Source organism: Saccoglossus kowalevskii, chromosome 16 (genome assembly GCF_978046115.1).
Source record: "Saccoglossus kowalevskii chromosome 16, keSacKowa6.1, whole genome shotgun sequence".
NCBI lineage: Eukaryota > Metazoa > Hemichordata > Enteropneusta > Harrimaniidae > Saccoglossus > Saccoglossus kowalevskii.
This window is the reverse complement of record NC_140656.1, coordinates 2702679-2726621: the sequence shown is the minus strand read 5'-3', so window position 1 is coordinate 2726621 and position 23943 is coordinate 2702679. Positions and strand designations below refer to the sequence as shown.

Sequence of the window (23943 nt, the reverse complement as noted above, 5' to 3'; positions counted from 1 at the left end):
GGGAAGATTCTTCTATAAATATATATATATATATGGTAAAATAGCTCCCAATTCATTTGCGTCGTGTGATTTTTTTCATATTGTGTTGCCTGGGCGTCACGGTTGGCGACGAATTCCGACGCAAGCAAAGTCTTAAAGTCCCGCTTCTAACCCATAATGGATATGTATCATGTTGAACACTAATCTTTAATCTTCCCCAATCACACTCCATCCACCATCCAACCACATACCCACCCACCCACCCAAATAAAACCAAATTGTTTCGATCCGGTGCTTCAGTCTTCAATAACCACGGTCATATGAACCAAGTCGCATTGTGGCCAGTGTCCAAAAAATACAGGGCAGGCACACATAACTAATATGTGAAATTCGGGCGCACCAATAATGTAATCTTCGGCGTCGGACGTTTGTTAGGAGTTCAAAGGACCCTTACGTTCAAAAGTCTCCCCTGTATATTTTTTATATCTTAATTACTCACTAATTTATGACTCTTACATTCATATTTTAGCAGAAAGTTGTTTAACTTTATATTATCAACAGATACTATTGGCGTTTCCTTATTTTTGCGAGACTCTATTTATTATTAATAACTCTTTTTCGTCGGAAACCCCGTTCTACTTCTTCAAACGTGCGAAAAAACCCGTCGATAATTGACTACTAGCCTGAGGAGTATGAAAATGGCATCATGGGAAAACTTTAAATTTGTCTACCGGAAATCAATGGCCGTTCTGTTGCTGTTGAACCCACAGTCAGCTGGCGCACACGTGATAATAAAATAAATATGATATTTACTATATGGGGCGGCCATCTTGAATGACGCATAAAACTAAATTAGAGACTAAATTATTTGTAAGCAGAATCCTAAATCCTTATTTAGTTTTAAGCGTCATTCAAGATGGCGGCCCCCATATAGTAAATATCGTATTTATTTTATTATCACGTGTGCGCCAGCTGACTGTGGTTGAACCGTCCCGCGAATCTCCCAATAGATTGCTATTTTACATCACTGCGACTAAAAGGTGGGTAGTTATTGCATTCAATTTGTTAACAAATATGTACAAATACTAAATAATGGGAGGTAGGTGTTTCATGATTGTAATCGCTTCGTGGACAGTTGTCGCTGACGATGGTTCCAGTGCCAAAGACAGAGTGCTCGTTTACTAGTGCAGTGATGTGATGGTGTGAGCTGCAGTCCGAGTGCTATGAATTGGGAGATACAATGTAATCAGCAATCATAGCTAGCATATTAATTGTTCATGTTGCTTCTAAAATATGCCCGACAAACAGCTCGTCGCAGTTTAGTCGGTCGCCACTTATCCTGATCATGGAGGTAAAAAACATCCGTGTCCTGATAGACAATCTGCATGGTGCTGTCTCCAGTGTTTTTGTAATTTTGGTAATGTGTTTTGAGAAATCTGATTTTTTAAAAATATGCCTGTGCGTCGTACAGCTCTGAACACGAAAATTAGAAGCAGACTGGCAACGCAAGCCCCATCATTCCATGTGTGCCTCCAATTGATCGAATGTACAATGATACACATTATTAACTTGTCGAGATAAATTGATACACTGTAATACCTCTACCCAAAGGAGGGCAAGTATGTTTGAGTTACAAATTTTGAGTTACAAACAAGTCTTATCATAATTTAAAGGTCACTGTGACCTTATTCAAAATTATTTAATTTGTACCCCATAAAAGTATATACTGAACATTACCATATTGTGACATAAATTGTAAGTTAAAAGTACAGAGCCCTGGCTGTGTGAATGAAAAGCGCACATGTTTGTATAATTTGCAACAACCCATTGCACATGTTTATTTTTAAGACTGATGATACAGTCACTGGATTGTGTTGTCAGCAGAAATTGAGATACATGCATGCTGTCTCTCCCTGTGGCATAATGGTATGGCTCAGACAGTGACATGGTGATTGTAAAATACCTTGGAATGTGCTGAACCCAGTGTTGTTGGCAATGAAAATAGATATGACATCATTGACCCGAGTCTCCTACTTTAAACTGGTAGAGCTTGGATTAAGAGTGGTTTATGCCACTGCCAAAATTGGCATCCTCTGTACACTGATTTGTCGGCTATTTCGAGATAACCAATCATTTCGTTATATACATTTTATTATTTGCATGGCCATAAATTAGCTAGGGTATTTAAGTTGAGACATAAGAGAAAATATTTAGTCAGGAAGGTGACCTGACTTGATCCTGTAACATCTTGTGATGCTGATTCCTGACTCCAGTGAGCTGTACCCTATACAGGGGTACATATGCAGACGTGCTGTATAGTAATCCCTGCTGATCAACAGGAACCACTGAAGCTCACTGCCTGAACTACTCCCGTTGTACCAGTAGCAGCAGATAGCAGTGCAGTTGCCGATACTCCCTGGACACAGAGCACAAGTTTAAATTGTAGTGCAGCTGCTTCGCCAGTGTGCCAGATACGAAGGAACGCAACATTGCACATTGCTGTCCAATGGAGAGTGGAGTGTTCCCTGCAGCATCGATCAAGTCTCTAATTTATTTTATTTTACAGTGTATCCCCCTCCCCTTGCTGGTTCCAGTGACCAGCATCCCTGTTATTTGTTTATTAAAGTACAGGAAACCGTATATATTGTGTTGTGTTAATTTGTTATAATCGTTACTGGTATATTTCTTTCTCTGCACAGTCTCAGTTGTGGTGATATACATTCACCAAACGATCCCCACCCTGTGACAGCGGACGAGCTGAGAGGGAGGAGACTTATAAGATAAGCACGCTACCAAAGACAAAGACTATTAGACCGGTATTAAAGACAAGCTCCCCGATCCTGAATACGGTGTAACCCCATAAAGGCCCCCCCGCATTTAACGTCACATTGGTGGCAGCGGTGGGATACAACTGGTGCAGAGGAGGTGAACCAGAGAAAGCAGATCAAGGCGACTCCAGTAGCAGATCCAGATATGGCAGAGCAGATTACATTAGAGAGTATCCAGATTGAACCAGTAGCTGATACAGAGCAAAGAAATGATCAGCAAATTTTTGTTGATACATTAAGAGAAATACAGTTTGCACAGGCAGCAGCTGGTGATACTGCAGAGCTTAAAGATCTAGTGGAGACTGAAAAAGAGGGGGTTGTGCAGGCAGAGGGTGAAGCAGAGGAGCTGCCACCACAGGTGACACCAACCTCTGGCCATGGGACCCAAGAAATGAGTAAAGCTGACCTGTTGACTGGCAGTAGAGTTACAGCGGAAAAGCGGAGTGAATCAGCAGTAGCAGTGAAAACAGATATACCATGGAGGCTGGATACAGCCACACCATGGTACCGATCAGCATTCAGAGGGAGACCAGCTGACAGAGCATATGACTTATGGCTTGGGCACCCCCGGGCACAATCAACTGGCAGATGGCTGACAAACCCCACCTCAGATTTATTTGAGGAGGTAAAGGAGGATCCAGAGCTGGTAGTTAGACCAAAGTTGTACAGAGAAAAAGCACTGAAAGGAGAGGAGGCTTTCCATCAGAGGGGCATGTATCCTGTGACAAAGCCTAGCATAATTCCAGAAAAATTAAAAGGTGAAACGCCATGGAGAGATTAAAAAGCCTATTTTGAGCAAAGTGCAATTGTAAATAATTGGAATATGGTACACAAGTCCAGGTATTTAGCAGTGAGTTTGTTCAGTTTGGCGCAGAAAGTGCTGACCCGAGAAACAGATGGTGGAGAAATACCACACCAAGAGTTAGTCGCAAGATTGGACAAGAGATTTAGTCCCAGTGGGCAAGCAGATACCTATGCGGCAGAACTATGGTTTAGGCAGCACAAGAAAGATGAAAGTTTGCAAGAATTGGGTGAAGCTATACGTGATTTAACAGAGATGAACTACACAGGTATGGACCCTGCTTCCCAAGAAAGGCTGGGCAGGCAGTATTTCAAAAATGCAATCCCTGAGAAAGAAATAAGAGACGGTATATTTAGAGCAAATCCAAAAACATTTGACCAGGCAATACAGGCTGCATTGGAGACTGAGTCACACGTGATGTCAGAGAAACAAAGACTGGCTGAGCAGTACCCCCAAATTTAGCTGTGCTGAATGCTGATTGTGACTCAGAGGTGATGGAGCTGAATGAAGGAATGAAAGAAATGGGGGTAGGACAATTTCAACCAAGCCTGATAGCAGAACAGCCATGCAGTGGGGGACCAGAAGGACCAGAAAGGTGGCACCTGATAGGAATTGAGTGTTACAGATGTGGTGGACGGAGGCATATAAAGAGAAACTGTACCACCCCACCAAGCAGATACACTGGAAATGGATCAAAACTAACCCCAGGGACCAGGGCTGGCTCGGAAATGCAGATAGGCCCAGGCAACCCCAACAAGCAGTAAAAATGGTGCAGAGAAGGAGGGGCAGGGTACGCAGCAAGGGGAAAAGAAACTAGAGGAACCAGATACAGAAACCCCCCAAAAAAGGAAAGTAGACCCCTCCCTACCGTACATGACTATACTAGGGCGACAGGCGGGATATTTGCGGCAGACAAGGGAGGTGGATTGCAAAGATATTGTTAATAGATACTGGGGCATCAGAAACACTGCTGTCAAGAAAACAATATCATTAGGTGGTGCAGAGACCTGCATTGGAAGTAGAAAAGATGCTAAAAGCCAGTATTATTGAACCAAGTTGTAGTTCCTAGACCTTAAACGATATTATTATGTACGGCAGAGATGTATATGAGAAGTTAGAGTGTTTGGAAAAAGTATTGGACAGATTGCTGGTAGCCGGGTTAAGACTCAAGCCAAAGAAATGTGACCTGTGCAGAACCAGTGTAATGTATTCGGGTCATATACATGTAGTGTCAAAAGATGGTGTAGCGACACATCCAGAAAAAGCGAGAGAACCATAAAGGAGTGGCCAACGCCAAAAAGTGTGAAGAATGTAAGAAGTTTCTTGGGGATGGCGTCCTACTACTGCCGGTATGTACAAGGATTTGCCAAAATAGCAGTACCTTTGCACAGATTAACGGAGAAAAATGAAGTGTTTAACTGGGATACAGAATGCGAGGTTGCTTTCCAGGTATTAAAGGAGTGTCTGATGTCTGCCCCTGTACTAGCGTATCCACAGGAAACAGGAGAATATGTGCTGGATACAGACGCAAGTGAAACAGGTATTAGTGCTGTCTTATCACAGGTCCAGGATGAAAAGGAAAAGGTGATAGGGTATGGCAGCAGGTCGCTTAGTAAAGCGGAAAGGAATTATTGCGTCACAAGGAAAGAATTACTGGTATTGGTGAATTTCGTGAGATACTACAGGCAGTACTTGTACGGTAGGAAATTCACCATCAGGACTGATCATGCAGCTCTAAGGTGGTTGTTGAGTTTTAAGTGTCCAGGAGGAAAACTCGCCAGGTGGATCGAAGTCCTTGGGGAATCCGAGTATAAGGTTATAGGCCAGGGAAAATCCACGGGAAAACTGACGGGTTATAAGGAGACCATGCGGGAAATGTGGTTGGCAGGGGGAACATAGCGCTGTGATTTCCAGGGCCGGAGAGTATAGCAGTTCATTGCAGGATACTCCCACTTGCATGAGGGACACAAAAAAGGTGAATATGGGAAAAGGAATAGTGGACACCAGGATGGTGGAAGCGGAAATGGAGACCCAGGTACGGGCTGTCAGAATTCAACCTAAGGTGAGCGGTGATCAGATAAAGGAAGCCCAGACGGCTGATGCGGAAATAGGTCCAGTAAAGAGGGCAAAGGAATGCGGAATCAGACCAAAATAGGAAGAGATGTCACGGTTGGCGCCCGCCGTGAGAGTTAATTGGGGAAGCTGGAAGCAACTCGGAATAAAGAAAGGTCGAGAGTATGCGACGGTTGTGATGAAGACATTAGAAGAGATCGGATGAAAGTGAAAATTATGAACCAGTCAAAGTGCATTTTTGTGGAATCAGATGAGGAAGACATGAAATAGAACTGAACTATAAACTGTGAGTGAATAACCCTGTATGGGAAATTTGCACTGCCATGAAAAATGTATTTACCTTTATTTGGGTGGCATATATATATTTCCATTTGGATTTAGTGTAACTAGAAATTTAAAAGTAGAAAACCCACACTTGTGCGTGAAGAATAAACTACTCCATATTTAATTATTTTTGACGTATTCATGAAAACTAGTTTTTATTTTATTTGTGGCCAGAAAGATCTCAAACCACATTCCTACTGCTGGGCTGCAGACCAGCATTGGGAGTTTGGGGAGAGAGGTTAAATTAAAAATGGCAGTCAAAAGTCAACTTGAGCTGTGACTTGTGTCCTTGATTTTGTGTACTATTTCAATTGAGAGGATAGACTTCAGATACTAATTATCACCCCAAAGTATAACCAATTTCAATTTTCCAAGATAATTTATGTCTGTGAAAAAATGCTATGAAATCAACCCCGGTGTGTTGAACTCAGGGGGGAATAATGTGACATAAATTGTAAGTTAAAAGTACAGAGCCCTGGCTGTGTGAATGAAAAGCGCACATGTTTGTATAATTTGCAACAACCCATTGCACATGTTTATTTTTAAGACTGATGATACAGTCACTGGATTGTGTTGTCAGCAGAAATTGAGATACATGCATGCTGTCTCTCCCTGTGGCATAATGGTATGGCTCAGACAGTGACATGGTGATTGTAAAATACCTTGGAATGTGCTGAACCCAGTGTTGTTGGCAATGAAAATAGATATGACATCATTGACCCGAGTCTCCTACTTTAAACTGGTAGAGCTTGGATTAAGAGTGGTTTATGCCACTGCCAAAATTGGCATCCTCTGTACACTGATTTGTCGGCTATTTCGAGATAACCAATCATTTCGTTATATACATTTTATTATTTGCATGGCCATAAATTAGCTAGGGTATTTAAGTTGAGACATAAGAGAAAATATTTAGTCAGGAAGGTGACCTGACTTGATCCTGTAACATCTTGTGATGCTGATTCCTGACTCCAGTGAGCTGTACCCTATACAGGGGTACATATGCAGACGTGCTGTATAGTAATCCCTGCTGATCAACAGGAACCACTGAAGCTCACTGCCTGAACTACTCCCGTTGTACCAGTAGCAGCAGATAGCAGTGCAGTTGCCGATACTCCCTGGACACAGAGCACAAGTTTAAATTGTAGTGCAGCTGCTTCGCCAGTGTGCCAGATACGAAGGAACGCAACATTGCACATTGCTGTCCAATGGAGAGTGGAGTGTTCCCTGCAGCATCGATCAAGTCTCTAATTTATTTTATTTTACAGTGTATCCCCCTCCCCTTGCTGGTTCCAGTGACCAGCATCCCTGTTATTTGTTTATTAAAGTACAGGAAACCGTATATATTGTGTTGTGTTAATTTGTTATAATCGTTACTGGTATATTTCTTTCTCTGCACAGTCTCAGTTGTGGTGATATACATTCACCAAACAATCCCCACCCTGTGACAGCGGACGAGCTGAGAGGGAGGAGACTTATAAGATAAGCACGCTACCAAAGACAAAGACTATTAGACCGGTATTAAAGACAAGCTCCCCGATCCTGAATACGGTGTAGCCCCATAAAGGCCCCCCCCGCATTTAACGTCACAATATGTTTTGTGTTGTTGATGTAACATTTTCTGTCTGCATTTGGTCAAGATCTAAAGAAAAATATGTTTACTATGAATTTATTATTTTATTCTGTTTTAAAAAGAATGAGAACCTGTTTGTAACATTTTATATAATAAATTTAATTTAAGAAAAAACACAAACTGTACACACTTTATTCTTTTATCCAAGATTTTGTATGATCATATTTTTATAATTTATACTATTTTGAAGTACTGTTTTTGAGTAAACTTAAAAAACATTTTTAGAGAAATTTAGAAACAATACAGCAAAGGAAACACAGGCGTACACTACTGTACACTATTATGTAACACATATTTACAACAGCATAGTATACAAAACAGAAAATGTTGTATTTAAGTTAAACAATTCTCACATGTTGCGCATCTCCATGCCTGTCATAAAAGTGGTATCTCCCTGCGAAACATGTATCTAAACTCCAAAGGCGCGGCCTTTGATCTGATTGAGTTTTGTCTAAACAATCATGTACATTTCATGATCGACCTGATCGCTTTTATCGAAGGTTCTAATTGGCAAATCTGCACGTCTGTGTTTCCGTTACTGATGTATCTGCATGATTGGTTGGAACTCCATTGACAATCCCTTTTCACAATGTTTGGTCCAGCATATTGGTTACAAGTGTACGAACAGTCATATCTCTGCCATTTCTATGCCAATCTTCTCCAAACTGGGTATGATTAGTGTACTTATGGGTCCGGTGCTGACAACATATAGTGTGTGTGCTAATTTGCATATTTGTAAATTGTAATGCTTATGGATGAAGTCATATCTCTGGCATGGCTGATATTCTTCACACTTAGCATGATTAATGTAATTATTGATCCGGTGGTGACCATATATAGTGTGTGTGCTAATTTGCATATCTGAATATTATTTGCATATATTAATGTTCATGGACAAAGTCGTATCTGGTGTTTCTATGTTGATCTTCTCCAAACGTGGTATGGTTAGTGTACTTATGGTTCTGGTTCTGACAACATATTGTGTGTGTGCTAATTTGCATACGTTTGCATATATTAATGCTTATAGACCAAATTGTGTCTGGCATTTCTATGCTGACTTTTTCCAAACTGTATTGACTGTCACGCTTATTTTTAAAACTTGCTCTCAATTTACAAATTCTCTCTATTCACACTAAAGCTTTTCAGTGTTTAACTTAAATTGCAAGAATAAAGAGTTCAACAATTTCTAGCAACTACATACAGATTTGTTCAGTGTAATCAACCAGATTTAAAAATAGCATACACTGCCTTATAGTCACTGTAATAGCAATGTAAGGTACCCAAAGCTGTAACTGCTAGTGAACAATTCCAATTCCAAATGAACAGCTTGGGAATCAACCATCTCTGATGGTTTTCTTGTTTTATTTACATATTAAGACATTTGAACAAAGTGATTTATTGAACTTAACACACAAAATCACCATTACCTGTAAATAGCAATTTATCTATTTGGAAACTGTACATGTATAACTAACCGGATGCAACACATACATGTGCGGTCAGAAGGGATTTAAATTTTGAGCAGTCTGTATGAAAAGGGGGATGATTTTTAGCAACGCTGTCGACTTTGTCAATTTTCTAATTTTGGCGAATATTTTTGTCATTTTTGGTAAAAAGTGATATTTTCGGCTTCTTGTTAAAAACCACAAGTCTAATTGCTTTGATATTACATATATAGGTACTACATGTGGACCACTCTCAAATTTGTTCATTTCATGATGACACTTCAATTCTCTAATTTTGATGAATATTTTTATCATTTTTAGTAAAAGTGATATTTTCGACTTCTTGTTAAAAACCACAATCATATATGGTGAAAAATGATATTTTTGAATTCTTGTTGAAAACAAGTCCCATTGCATTGATACTATGCATATTGTTCATTTTCTAATCATATCTTCTGTTCTTTAATTGAAATGTGCATTGCTAACAGCGGAGCTATCTCAACCGAGAGGCTGCTTGTTAAAAACTTCTATCTGAAAAGGGGTTTAGTTTTCTCACTTACAAATGTATTACTACAGCTGCTAACAATATTGTATAATTTTATCTTACCACTTTGTTGTAAATTCATATTTTACCCCATTTATGCATTTTATCGTTTTTTCGGACTGCTATGTTTTTAGTCCCCGTTCGGACGAAGTCCGAAAACGGGGACTTATAATTCGGTCTCCGTCCGTGCGTCTGTGCGTCCGTCCAGAGTCATATCTCAGAATCCCGTGGACCGATTCCGTTCATTCTTTGTATGTGCCCAGTGGTTTAGCGATTCGATTCAAAATGGCCGACTGGCAGCCATCTTGTTTTTTGAAAATGTTGTATTTTGGACATGCTTTGTCAGTTTTCATTCAAACTCGGTACATAGATTATAAATGTTAGGATACATGTCCATGACGATTTATTTCACAATTGGATCAAAGATGGCCGACTGGCAGTCTTCTTGTTTTTTGAAAATGTTGTATTTTAAACATGCTTTGTCAGTTTTCATTCAAATTTAGTACATAGATCATACAAGTTAGGATACATGTCCCTGGCCGTCCGTGAGTTCCTGAGTCTGTCCGTCCGTGTGTCCGTCCGTGTGTCCCTCTGTCCAGAGTCATATTTCAGAATCCTGTGGACTGATCCCGTTCATTCTTTGCATGTGCCTAGTACCTTATGTGGGGCATATGCACATGCTGTGGTTTTGTGATTCGATTCAAAATGGCCGACTGGCAGCCATCTTGTTTTCTGAAAATGTTGTATTTTGGACATGCTTTGTCAGTTGTCATTCAAACTTGGTACATAGATTATACATATTAGGATACATGTCCATGACGATTTATTTCGCAATTGGATCAAAGATTGTTGACTGGCAGGCATCTTGTTTTTTTTTATGCAGTATCTTGGACGTGCTCTGTCAGTTTTCATTCAAATTTTGCACATACATGTACTTTATACATGTTAGGATGTATGTCCATGACAATTTATTTCAAAATCTGGTAAAGGATGGCCGATTGACAGCCATCTAACTTTTTGGCCTTACTACTATATTTCCACAATTTATGTACCATTTTCATTTGTATTTGGCATACATCATACATATCAGTGTGTTTCATAATCAGATCATAGATGGCCGAATAACGACTGTTTTTATTTTTGGCCATATTACTACTACACAGAACACGTGTTTTGATGTAAATAAACAATATGTTGTATACGCCACTTGGAACTCAAGTTTCAAGGACACGCTCGCGACAACTCCTCTGCTTTAATATGACGAGCACAAAGAGAACTTTGAAAAATTTTACTGGGACTGTGCAATTTTCCACGACTTGTTTTTAATTGTAATTTTATCATATTATTTCGTAGTCATTTTATTTTATACCCTATTTATGCATTTCTTTATTGTGTTCTCGTCCTTTTTGCAGTGGATTGTTCAATTTTATGTAAAATTTTATATCTATATGCTGTGCATGAAAAACCATTTATGGATGTTCTGTTTTAAATGAATAAATTACAAATTACAATTACAAATTTTGACCTCAAAACAAATCGATTTGTCCATGGTGTCAGCGATTATTTCCCCCAGCACATTTATCATCCCTATCCAACCACATCTGGTGCTACTGGTAACTTCACTGTCCCTTACATGTGTTTAACCATTACACAGCATAATTTTCAATACGCCACTATTAAACATCTGAACTCTGCCCCCCCCAACCCTAAAAAGCATGGGCAGTAGAAGCATTTTCAAACAAGAGCTGAAGAAAATGCTTCTCAGTGAGTGATATTTATCTATGTACATAGAGCATATTCATTTTAAAAGTATGCAAATTTGAATACTCTTATTAAATAATTTTAATATCATTCATTCATTGTGATGATTGATTATACTATTTACTGGTTGATCTCATTTATTTAATTCATTACTTTTGTTTGTTTACTGTGACTTTTATGACAACTTAATTTTTTTATTTAATATTAAGCGCCATGGACTAGACTATTCCAAATGGGCTATTTCCTTGGTCCCCACCAGTATTATACAATTTTGTCCCGTACATGAACATGTAAATATTTTGTTTGTATACTGGTGAAATAAATAAATATAAATATAAATCGAGAACCAGTGATCATATTCAGACAAAACTCGGCAATCGGATAGTATGGGACAAACGAAAGGTTTTGTTACAAATCTGTGCATATTTAATCAGGAAAATTTGCATTATAATGAATTCTTCTGGTACTAATATCTCAAAACAAAATCGCCACATACAACCCAGAACACTGAAAATTATATTTCTAATATCCAGATGAAATCACAGATAATTTAAGGCGCTTATATAAGATCTAACTAGTTGTTGGTGTCAATCTGTGCATCATTAATTCACTTTAACTTATAACTTTTTTGTATGAATAAATTCTTGTTCCAATTGTACCTTGATAACTAATCTTAATATTTAAGTAGTAGATATGCAGTAACCGTATGTCAACAAGCTATTCTGATATCTGCATTAGGAGCATATATATTGCATGTTTTATATTATATATTTACTTCTCAAGAAAGCTGACACAAAATAAAATGTTGTAGTATATTTCTGTACGGTTTAAATTAAGGTTCATTATACATTTCTTTTTATTCACAGGATAAATGCAGTACACCAATTAACTAAGGAGTTGTAATGAAGACCGGATTGGTGGAAATTTGTCAGATCCTGACCCTCCTAAACCTTGCATACATGCAACCTGATATTATTGTTTTGATTTGCAAATGTGTGTTTAATATTAACTTGAATAAATAATTTTCTCAAATGATACATTTTAGGTGTTTTGTTTCCCCGTCTACTTCACGAATAGTTCAATAATTTATAAAACATGATGTTCAAAAGTGCCCTCAATAAATGTCTACTAATATTAATTAGAAATGAGTGGAAGTTCAAAAGTATCCTATTTACATTCAAAAGTATACTCGTAATATCTTACAGTTATGTAATAGAAGATTTCAATAAATGTCTACTAATATTAATTATAAATAAATGGAAGTTCAAAAGTATCCTTTACATTCAAAAGTATACTGGTAATATCTTACAGTTAGGTAATAGAAGATTTCAATAAATGTCTACTAATATTAATTAGAAATGAATGGAAGTTCAAAAGTATCCTATTTACATTCAAAAGTATACTGGTAATATCTTACAGTTATGTAATAGAAGATTTCAATAAAGGTCTACTAATACTAATTATAAATAAATGGAAGTTCAAAAGAATCCTATTTACATTCAAAAGTATACTCGTAGTATCTTAATGTTATGTAATAGAAGATTTCAATAAATGTCTACTAATATTAATTATAAATAAATGGAAGTTCAAAAGTATCCTATTTACGTTCAAAAGTATACTCGTAATATCGTAATGTTATGTATTAGAAGATTTCAATAAATGTCTACTAATATTAATTATAAATAAATGGAAGTTCAAAAGTATCCTATTTACGTTCAAAAGTATACTCGTAATATCGTAATGTTATGTATTAGAAGATTTCAATAAATGTCTACTAATATTAATTATAAATAAATGGAAGTTCAAAAGTATCCTATTTACGTTCAAAAGTATACTCGTAATATCGTAATGTTATGTATTAGAAGATTTCAATAAATGTCTAATATTAATTAGAAATAAATGGAAGTTCAAAAGTATCCTATTTACATTCAAAAGTATACTGGTAATATCTTACAGTTATGTAATAGAAGATTTCAATAAATGTCTACTAATATTAATTATAAATAAATGGAAGTTCACAAGTATCCTATTTACGTTCAAAAGTATACTCGTAATATCTTACAGTTGTGTAATTTAAGATTTCAATAAATGTCTACTAATATTAGTCATAAATAAGTTTACATTGAAATTCTTATTTTTCAACGAAGTTAAAAAGCATTATTTTTTGGCGTTCTAAAACCTCGTAATATCGCAAGTTTAACAAATCTTAGAAAGGGTATTGAGACCAGAAATAAAAATCTTGTACTGAAGCTCAAAAATTACAGTTGTACCAAATATGTCAAAACTCAAGATTGTTCTAGTGAGCTCATTGATATACTTAAAATAAAATATTCAGATATGTTTTTCATGCATAGTTTATCTCTAGAAAATGGGGGAAACATTTATCATTCACCATTTTTCATGAAATTAAACAATCATTAGTATTGTAATTTGCATATTCAGATAATTACCACTAGTAATATGGATGCAGACTGCATCAATGTATGTGCCTATCATATTTCGTCCAAATCTGTCGAGTTGTTGAGATAATCCATATTTAGTAATGTGCAAATGAAGCAATTTACATATGCAAATTATCTCTAAAAGTAGGGGCCATAGAAATGATGTCAATGTATATCCCTACCAAATTTAGTTCAAATCTGTTGAGTGTTGATGAATGAATCCAAACTTAGTGAAAAAATGCAAATTGGCTAATTTACATATATAAATTACCCAATAGTAATATTGCCTGCAAATAACATCAATGAGCACCCGTATCAAATTTGGTTCAAATCCGTTGAGTTTTCATGAGATAATCCCAATTTACTAAAGAATGAATATGGAAATTGTCTAATTTACATATTTAACATGAACAGATTTTGTATAAGTATTCATATTTCTTTTCAAATGTCTTCAAATTTCCTTTTAGACAACCTCAGAAAGTGAAGTTTATGTGTAAAACGCCTGCATTTGTGGTGAGCAGGCAGTAACATGAATTAAATATGCTATCAGACAGTACCTATGCAGTACCACCTAAGCTTCTGTTCATTGGGACATGGGACCCTTTTGAACGCAAGGACCCTTTGGACTCCTAACAGACGTTGTCTATAGTGACACACGCAGGTACACAAGACAATGGGACGTGGGAATATATAATTCGCGTCCCAATGGACATTCAAAGTTATGTTTAAGCCTTATCGGTGTAAATACTTTAGCGAACTGAAAATAAGAGAACATTTTGCGTCACGATGACAGCGCCACCTAACAGAGCACTCGTAAAGGAATCAGCATTGATTGCTTTTTGTTTATAATTACCAAGGACAGCAGTTACCAACTATTTTATTGACTGTAGAGGGCGCTATCTCAGCCAGGTACACATACATACTAGTACGTTCAACCAGTCACAATTTATGTCACATTTGAGCGAAAGAAAGAAGTCAATGAAGATTCACGTCTTACCAGTAATGGTGTTGAAAACTTAGGTATCATATAAGCAAAATGAGAGAGTCTTTTTTATTTATTGAGAGACAAAATTTAAACTGAGTCTCGTTATATTTGTATTTAAATATATCTTATCCTACCTGTAAAAAGTGTCGTTCGAAAATACTTTCAATTTAATTCAATAGACTGATCCAACCATGAAAGAATGAAACAGTTGATACGCTGTATAAATATTATTCTTTATTTGGTGACGGTCACAGTTTGTCTGCGACGTATGACTACGTATTTGTATGACGTACTTGTATGACTTCCTGACTACTCAATATTTACCCAGACACTGAGAGCTCCAGTTATGCAAATCAACGGGGTGCTAATCAAGCCACCATGCCCTTCTACATTGTTTACATCACGTGAAAGAGCAGCATAAAATACGAGACCAAAGTAAATATATATGTGAAAACATACGTGAGTTTCGTAAACTTTCGCAATTTCTCGTAGCTGCTTGCTGTGTTTAATCAACCCGATGCGAGTATCGACCGCTGCGTTTAATCAACCCGATGCGAGTATCGACCGCTGCGAGTATCAACCCGATGCGAGTATCGACCGCTGCGTTTCGGAAACACGAATAGCTAGATCAGACCCTTCCCCCACGCAACCTCCAACGTCGTGTTATTCTAATAAAGAACCAAATGATACACAGACTCCACACAACGTATTACGCAAACACGTAATGATGCCATTTGATCTGCCACCGTAAAATCCGCCCTAAGCAGATTTAATGTAGGTCGTATATTAATGGTTTTAGACACCATTAGATAGACAGCGTAATGCACGCCATGGTCAGCTTGTTTAGATATTCTAGAAGAATGTACAGCACTACAAATAAACAAAAATAACATTGTATTATTTTAATTGTTTTGTAAAATATAAAATGTCCGCCCAGTTATTCAATTTACAATCTCTAGAGTACAGTTAGATTGCACTCATCGTATATACTCGTAGTTTAGTTGTCAAGACTCCTTAAACATTTAATTACCTACTGCTAGTGTGGCTCGTTGTCGTGTATTTACTATATATATGGCTATATTGTACCAGTTTTTTCTTTGTCTAACCCTGTAGGTTTATTAGCACTCGGGTGGTTTCAATAGTATTATTATTATATGTTTATTTCAGATCATAACAAATCCATAACAAAACAAAAAAATACGAGTCAAAAAAAATATTATTGATAACATATTCATTTGAGTCAATCGTTAAAAATCATTGTCAAAAGTACATATACAATATAACTTTATTTTGCGAATGAATTAATATCGTGAATATTTCTGTTTATCACATCTCACTGCTGTTACGCATGCTGTGGTCACATGACATTGAATAAAATGGATATTACATGGTATATTACTTGGGCATATCACATGGATGACGTCACTGAAACTACTACACAACGATACTGCGCATAATTGTCGTTCGCTGCACTGGTGCTGCCCGGCCGCTGTAGTTTTTGGGGCTGCTTTCAAGGTTTTGAAGGAACTTCCGAAATAGACAGCGAACGTGCCAGAATGGATATTAAGTAAGATACTCTGTTTTGATGTTTAGGCTATTTTTATATGAAGCAAAAATGAATCAAAAACGCTCTAAAGCTGTGTGACTTGTGTATAGAAGGTGTGATGCTTTGGTGCGAAAGTAATTTCAGTAACTTCAACGGCACTCTAGCATTTTATCTTTAGATCAAATAGCTTGCGTTTGAGAATTTCTTAATTCATTTCAAAAATGTTAGTCTCGATAAATTGAGTGATTCACACTGCTGAAACACGGTTACTAAAAAGAATATCCATGGCTGAAAATAACATTTACTGAGTGTATTTCACATTTTTATCAGCAAATAATGTATGTATGTTATTGAGTAATGTGAAACTTGTTATAATAGATAAAATAAAATATTGCATACTTCAAATATAAGTGTTGTTATTTTGTGGGAGAGCGGGTGTGAGTGATGTATAGTAGCTGTGATTGTGCATGGTGGATGTCTGCTCGATGTGATAAAATAAATAACACATGGTTATTCGGGCAATATCATGATTTGTTGTCTGCCTTCGGCTCTGACATAATAAATATTATGGTCATGACCACCCTCCCTTGGGCAGGCAACAAATCATGATATTACCATCACAAGCATGTGTTATTATTAAACTATGATACACTCAAAATTGAAATTCAGAATATACCCCGACGTGAAAGTATTCCAGTTCTGTATTGAAAATAGGTAGAGCAATGATAGATGTATTTTGGGAGTTCATACCAGAGCTTAAGAGCCGCAACGGAGGAAGTCTCCTCGCCGTTGTATTTAGTTCTTGAACATGGTCCTTGGTTGAGAAGGTGTTGTATTTAATAAATTATGGACTGGCAACCAATGAAATCGACGTACAGCGGGGGTGATATGTTAATTACACTGACCACATGTAACACTCCTCTATACTACGTGTGTAGATCTTATTCACATGGTAAGTCATGCAAAGTTTTATTTACATGCGTCGTATAATTATTTTTAAGCCTGCCAAGACTTGACAGATAAGAGTAAAGTAACAATGTGCGACTGATGTTTAGAACATGTGAACAATTCTTTAATAAGCTATCCCTACTGAGTAGTGTATGTGAACCATCATTTTGGGGTCACTGCATCCAAGTCCCTCAAGACATTACAGCATTAATGCATTGTTCAGCAGTTTTGTTCTTACGTTACACTTTTTATTTGGGTTCAGAGTAGAATTATTTCAGCGATATTTGTGTTGTGTCCGTTCGTAAGACGATGTCCATTCTGGACTTCTGTGTATCACAGGTTCCTGGCCTAGTGTTCTGAAACGATCCCACGTTGCTGAACGTCGATAGAAAATATATTTTTGTTCTGGTGCTCTGAAGCGACTACCATATGTTGCTGTTTTCCGTCTTTGCTTTCTGACCAGTATCCCATGTTGCTTTAATGATACATTTCTATATAAGACGATTTCCGTCCTTGCGTCATGAAACGTGGACCACACGTCTCTGCTTTTCCGTGATTGCTTCTGAAACAAGTATGAACATGTCGCTGGATTCATTCGTTCTGAAGCGTGAATCACAGATCGCTGGTTTTCCGTTCGTAAACGAGTGTCCCAATGTCGCTGTTTTTTATCCTTGCGTTCTGAAACGTGTATTCCGTCCCATTATTATGTTCTTATGTAAAACGATCTTCAATTTGACGTTCTGAAACGCGGATCACTGGATTGCTATTCTTTCGTTCTGAAACGAGTGTCACATAATGATGTTGGTTTTCCGTCCATGTGCTGTGAAACCAGTGAACAATTGTGCCATGTCGCTGAATTCGTACGAGTGCGCTTGTCGTTGGATTCATACGTTCTCATATAAGACGATTTCCGTGCTAGTGTTATAAAACGTGTTTTGCGTGTCACGTGATTCGTGCAACGCCCGTATATGCTGTAACGGTCTTAACGTACTGAAGCGTGTATCACATGTCGCTGGAATTGTTTCCTGCGTTCTAAGACGTGTACCACAACAGTCTTACAGACTTTTCAATATACATTGTAAGTTGTTGAGGGCGCTCTGTTCCACACAGAAGGATGACAAAGGATGCGTTCCTAATTTATGTCAACGCCTATGCTTGATATGTTCCAATGCATTCTTATTCAAATTGCTCTTAGATTAATATGCTTTTATTTATCATCTATTCCAGCATTGTTCATGTAAGTAAGGAACCTCACTAGCTAGTGTGTTTTTCCAATTAATAATACCCTGTCTTATTAGGTTAAACAAGCAACATATGAGAATAGATGAACTATCCTGCAGGTTTAACACGACCGATTACGACAAAACGAACTCATCGGGAATAACAAAAGATCCCTAACTTCTGACTGGTTAATTGATCGGGTCAAAGGTAACTCGTGTTGATGGTAATATTGAATAGGGGAAGGTATATTCATGGCATACATGTGAGAAGAATAATACGGATCATTGTATTTAATGAAGATAGTTTATGTAATAGATAACAAACTCCGAGGTGTTTTTTCGTCCTCGGCGATTCCAAGCACCGAGGAGTGGTGGTTATCTGACTTTAAGAATAAGCCACACTTTCCGACTGTCCAAAGAAGTGTTGGCATCTTTTTTTAGTATATGAACAGGGGATGTATGAGCAGAAAAAGACACGAATGTGCACAGCAAGGCATGTATATGTATGTATGTATGTATAATCACAGTTCACATGTTACATTCATTGTGATTCACCTGGTTAGCTCTCCCATTACAGTCATCACTTGGTTGACCCGAAAAAAACGCGATCGAGTTCCAGAATTTGCCACTTCTTTTAAAATTGAGGAGGAAGAAGCACTCTATTATTCATCATACGAACTAGACAATGGCGCCACGTGTTAAGCATGGTGCAGTATTAAAACTCAGTGTTATTTGAAGAAGAGGGTTTTATTCATAGTATGGTATTCAAATGTGAGTTTATTTCGCTTTATTATATTAAAACGTATAAAAATCATTGCTCTGCGAGCTTTTCTCCATAAAGTTTGTCTTCAAGAATCTTCATTCAGCCTGCACTAATGCATTTTGAATTATTAACTAATAATCAACAATCTACGACCCAATATCGATAAAATATGTACATACGTGATTATAGGACATTTTTGCCCAAATTTGACATTTTTACAGAAATGTATATATAAATTTGTAATTTATTTTCATACATCGATTTGTTATTCAAAGTTTAATTTCAATCTGACGTTCTATTTTTCAATAATGTCAGTGACATGTGTTGATGTCATGACCTTTTACACTTTGTATGATATCATTTAGTTTGATATATGATAACAATTACATTGGTGAACTCTACGAATATTGTTTGGTTTTTCAGTTTCTTTTATGGTTTATGTTTTATTCATAAAGCCATTTCTTAAAATTATTGTATTTTTTAACTTACCGTGAATAGTATGTGGTAATGTAAGTTGACAATCTGAAAAGTCAAAACAAATTGTAGTAGTTGGTGTACATTGAGTGTTCGTGTTTTTTTTTTCAAATCAACAATCAACATACATTATATTAAGCCAACTTTCTGCCGGGCACGATGTAAGCTGATCCGCATGGTGGCGCTGTCTTTATCCCAGCGATATACCATGTATCGTTATGCTTGAGTCAGATATGGTCAGCGTAACACGAGTACAATTTCACATGCATGGTTCTGGATAGGAGCAGTCTACTTTTGAAGTGAAGTCGAAAACGAACTTGTGTTGAAGGGTGGCTCTGTTATTCCGCGTCTTCCTCTGAGCTTTGCGTGAGTACGAAATAATACAAAAACATTTTGCAATTTAGCACAAAAGTTGGCATATGCGAAGTACATGTATCTTGAACTTAAGAGCGTTGGTGTATTCTCACTTAGAATCTAGACAAGGGAGTTTTTAAGTCTGAAAGTACCACTCACATGTTATAAAATCTACAAGCCCGCATTTAGATATTTATCACAACTACTCTGTCACGCGATAAACACATAAACAGTATACGATTATCGATTTATGATTTTTATTTTGGATCGAGGCGAGGACATCCATTGTTGAAAGGCTTCTAAGTTGTTAACAACGTTTGCTTTGATTGAATGACAGCATATCAACACCCAACGCCGAGTACTTCAGTCATTCTGCGATTACAAGGATACAAGTATCGTATTGAGGTAAATGCACACAAAACGATGATAAATTGATAATAAAACAAACACAACAAATTGTTTAAGTTTCTCGACTAGAATCTTGCTGTGTGAAGAAACATTCCAAAATATCGTGTTTAATTAAATTTATCACTCAGTGTTATTTTCACCGACTTGCGTAAGACTGCGTCGGTGCGACAACCAATGTTGCCGTTTGTATTTATAAGGGATTTCACCCAGTGTTAAGAAATGAATAACGCGTAAATAAATACGTGGCAATTAAGTTTAAGTTAGAGGGTCACTCCTTTGGGATTATGACTTGTAAAATTTTATGTAGATGGGACGTTTCATCTTTCGTCCGTGTATACATAGGTAATATAATAGCAAAGCGGCGCCATTAAACTTACTGAAAGGGCGATGTCAATTGTTGTTAAAAGAGCGTTTGCTGTGAAAAAAACTGTGCCAAAGTTAATACCAATAAGCTTTGGGGTCGGTAAATAACGCGAAATGTACACCATGTTATTGGACATAGTTGACTACATACCGGTAACATTAGCCTGTTTGAACGTTGTCAGTTCGGAGCAAAAAACACGCTTGATATTATTTTTTGAGTGAACGTGGTGGGCCGCCACATTGCGTTATGTGCATATGTTAAAAAAAACTATCGCATCATCGGTTAAGCTCGGTGACATTTAATCATAGACCTTAGAAAGAGACTAAGATTTAATCAGCTCTTCTAATTTAATGGAATCTTATGACTAATTTAATCTAATCTAATCTAATCTAATCTAATCTAATCTAATCTAATCTAATCTAATCTAATCTAATCTAATCTAATCTAATCTAATCTAATTCAATTGTTTGTATCATCTTTTATTATCCTGAATGTATTATTATTCTATCCTATTATATTATCTTTATATTATTCGTATCGGGCATAAAGAGTATGTGTTGAGATTGTCAATGACAATCATACAAGAACTATATGTTCTTGGAAAACAATTTACGTCTACATTAATCTATGTTTAAACTATATTAAACATTATGTTTGTAATGCGCATGCGTGTTGTGTTATTTTGTGTGACCTTAATATTCACCCAGACCCCATTCGGTAAAGACCACTTTCACGAAAGGATCGCTTTGTGAGGTAAAGTTGTAATAGTAGTCGTTTACATATTGACTTTATATTTATGTTACTACGTGAGGTCTTAGTAGGTTAGCAACTTTGACAATGTGCGTGCAACAGGTAGTAGGCACTGTCAGACCGCCTCAAGTCCCACACAAACGAGACGAATATTAGCCTGATAATATACGCTTTCTCGTTTGACCGTTTTTTTTTATCAAAACATTAAAACCTCTCGTCCGTGACTTCGGTTGTATTATAACGTGATACGAGAATCACGTAATATTCCGAAGCACTCAATCCACACATGAAAACAATGCTGTGAGTGAGGTCAGGGTAATGGCATTGTCAAGTTTTACTCTTATACAAAATAACAATGTCAGTCTTCGACAAGGTTGGCATCAATGCACGTGAATATTCAAAATACCTGTAATGCATTGTATATTGTGAAAGTGCAAAGTTGAGGTCCGGCACTCCTTACATGAACACCAAGGAACCATGTCCGTCATTTTACTGTACTGATTATTTGGCCTGACCCCGAGTCGAAACAAACAGAACACGGTTATATGTACATATATTGTCATCAGAAACGTTTTTATTTAATGGAATTCATTCGAGATCCCGTCCCGGGTTCCTGCAGATAAATGTATTTTTCTAACGGGCCCTTGTGACCTCTGAGGTCATCTTAAAACGACGGGACTCCAGGTTAAACTGTGTAAGTTATGTGATTCATTTGCTCGTCTCTGAGACTTCACAAACTTAAAAAAATAATGGCATATATCTATCAGATCTCTGGCAACGCAAATGAATCGTTATAATTTCTAACAACATAAGGGGTCGGTATGTATGTATGTATGGTATATTTCGTCATATATTAAGCACGTAGCACACATTAAATACGACTGTACTCTATAAACGTTATATGCTTTATAATGCGACGTATGTTATCTATTTAATTTGTGACACACTATGATCTCAGATTAGTTGGAAATTCGATATTTTGAAAAATAATTAGGCCTCTCTTCCCTTGATGCATTGCAGCAATGTATTTTGAGCGGTGTACAGGTCTGCATAATGTGTCACGTCATACATACGTTTTGAAGGGGTGGGTATGTGCTTCTTGATTGCGCCTCACACAATATATGTATTAATACAATACACAACAAATATATAACACATCATTGCATTTATACAAACGAAGGAAATATCATGATTTGTTTGTTCCGGGATACCAGGCTTTCACTCTCAAGCACAAATCACTGTTTGAAGTCGCAGTGGTATATGTCTTAGAAATAATAAACATTATATTGTTTATAGGCCGGCCACTTTTTGTTTATTTTTGAGGTTACCAGCCACGACACTCACACTCAATCATATATTCAATTAAGTTAAAGTTCGCATTAAACTACAATTCGAACAGCGATCTTACATGTGACTGCGCTAAAAGTGTGAATAATATGAGTTCATCCATCAGTCGTGTATTATCGTAATGCCATAAAACACGCGATACGGGACCAAGTACCAAGAACCCTATCCATTTACTCTTTAATAACTGTATGGTGTGGCGAAAGTAAAGAAATGCTGTCTTTACGAACTGGTTTAATGTAACCAACATACAGACTATATAAAACACGGTCTACTTTTAATAATTCGTACAGTAAATCGAAACTTACGAATTACGGAAACGTGATTCTTAACGAATTTAGTTGGTAGTTATAGATGTGCTTGGCAATTCCACTGGCATCACGATTTCACCCTAAGGCCTTGACTTGTGATGACCTTCACTCCAACGAACCAACACTTCTAAAGCTGAAATCTGTTCGGCATTCCATTTTTGTTGAAATTGTGTTAAATGAAGTTTAATCCTTCTGACCATTGTTTTAGATGACTTTCTACGAGTTACTCTCTCCATCACTCCACATTTCTGTTTGCACTTAACGTCGAATAGTAAGTTTAATACGCAATAAGGGTCACAATGAAATAATAAAAAAATATTAAAATTAAAAGAGAAATAGTATATCAGTCATATGAATTGATTACGTAGCATTGATTCACAAGTGCCATGGTAACCACACTAACAAAACCGTGACGTCACCATATAACCCCCACCTCCACTTTGACCTCCTAGCTTTATGCGCTGTTCCGCAAAATAAAAGTGAATTTTGATTCAGTTAGGCAATCGGAAGTAGTGCTCAAATCTAGCCAATTTAAATGTGCTTTCTTAAAGTCGTAAATTATATTGCATTGTTGTGTATATTTTGAATGTTTAATATTGTATGTGGTCTTTTCTTTTGAAAAGGCTGTTCCGCCTTAAAAACGTATCAC

General features: G+C 36.9%; 1 long non-coding RNA gene across 1 annotated transcript; it reads left to right on the top strand.

Annotated features, from left to right (window-relative positions):
- The first annotated feature begins 962 nt into the window (after positions 1 to 962).
- On the top strand, positions 963 to 12421 carry LOC146733605 (uncharacterized). Its single transcript, XR_014926742.1, has 2 exons — positions 963 to 1019; positions 12253 to 12421. It is a non-coding gene; the product is annotated as an uncharacterized LOC146733605 (long non-coding RNA).
- The last annotated feature ends 11522 nt before the right edge of the window (positions 12422 to 23943 follow it).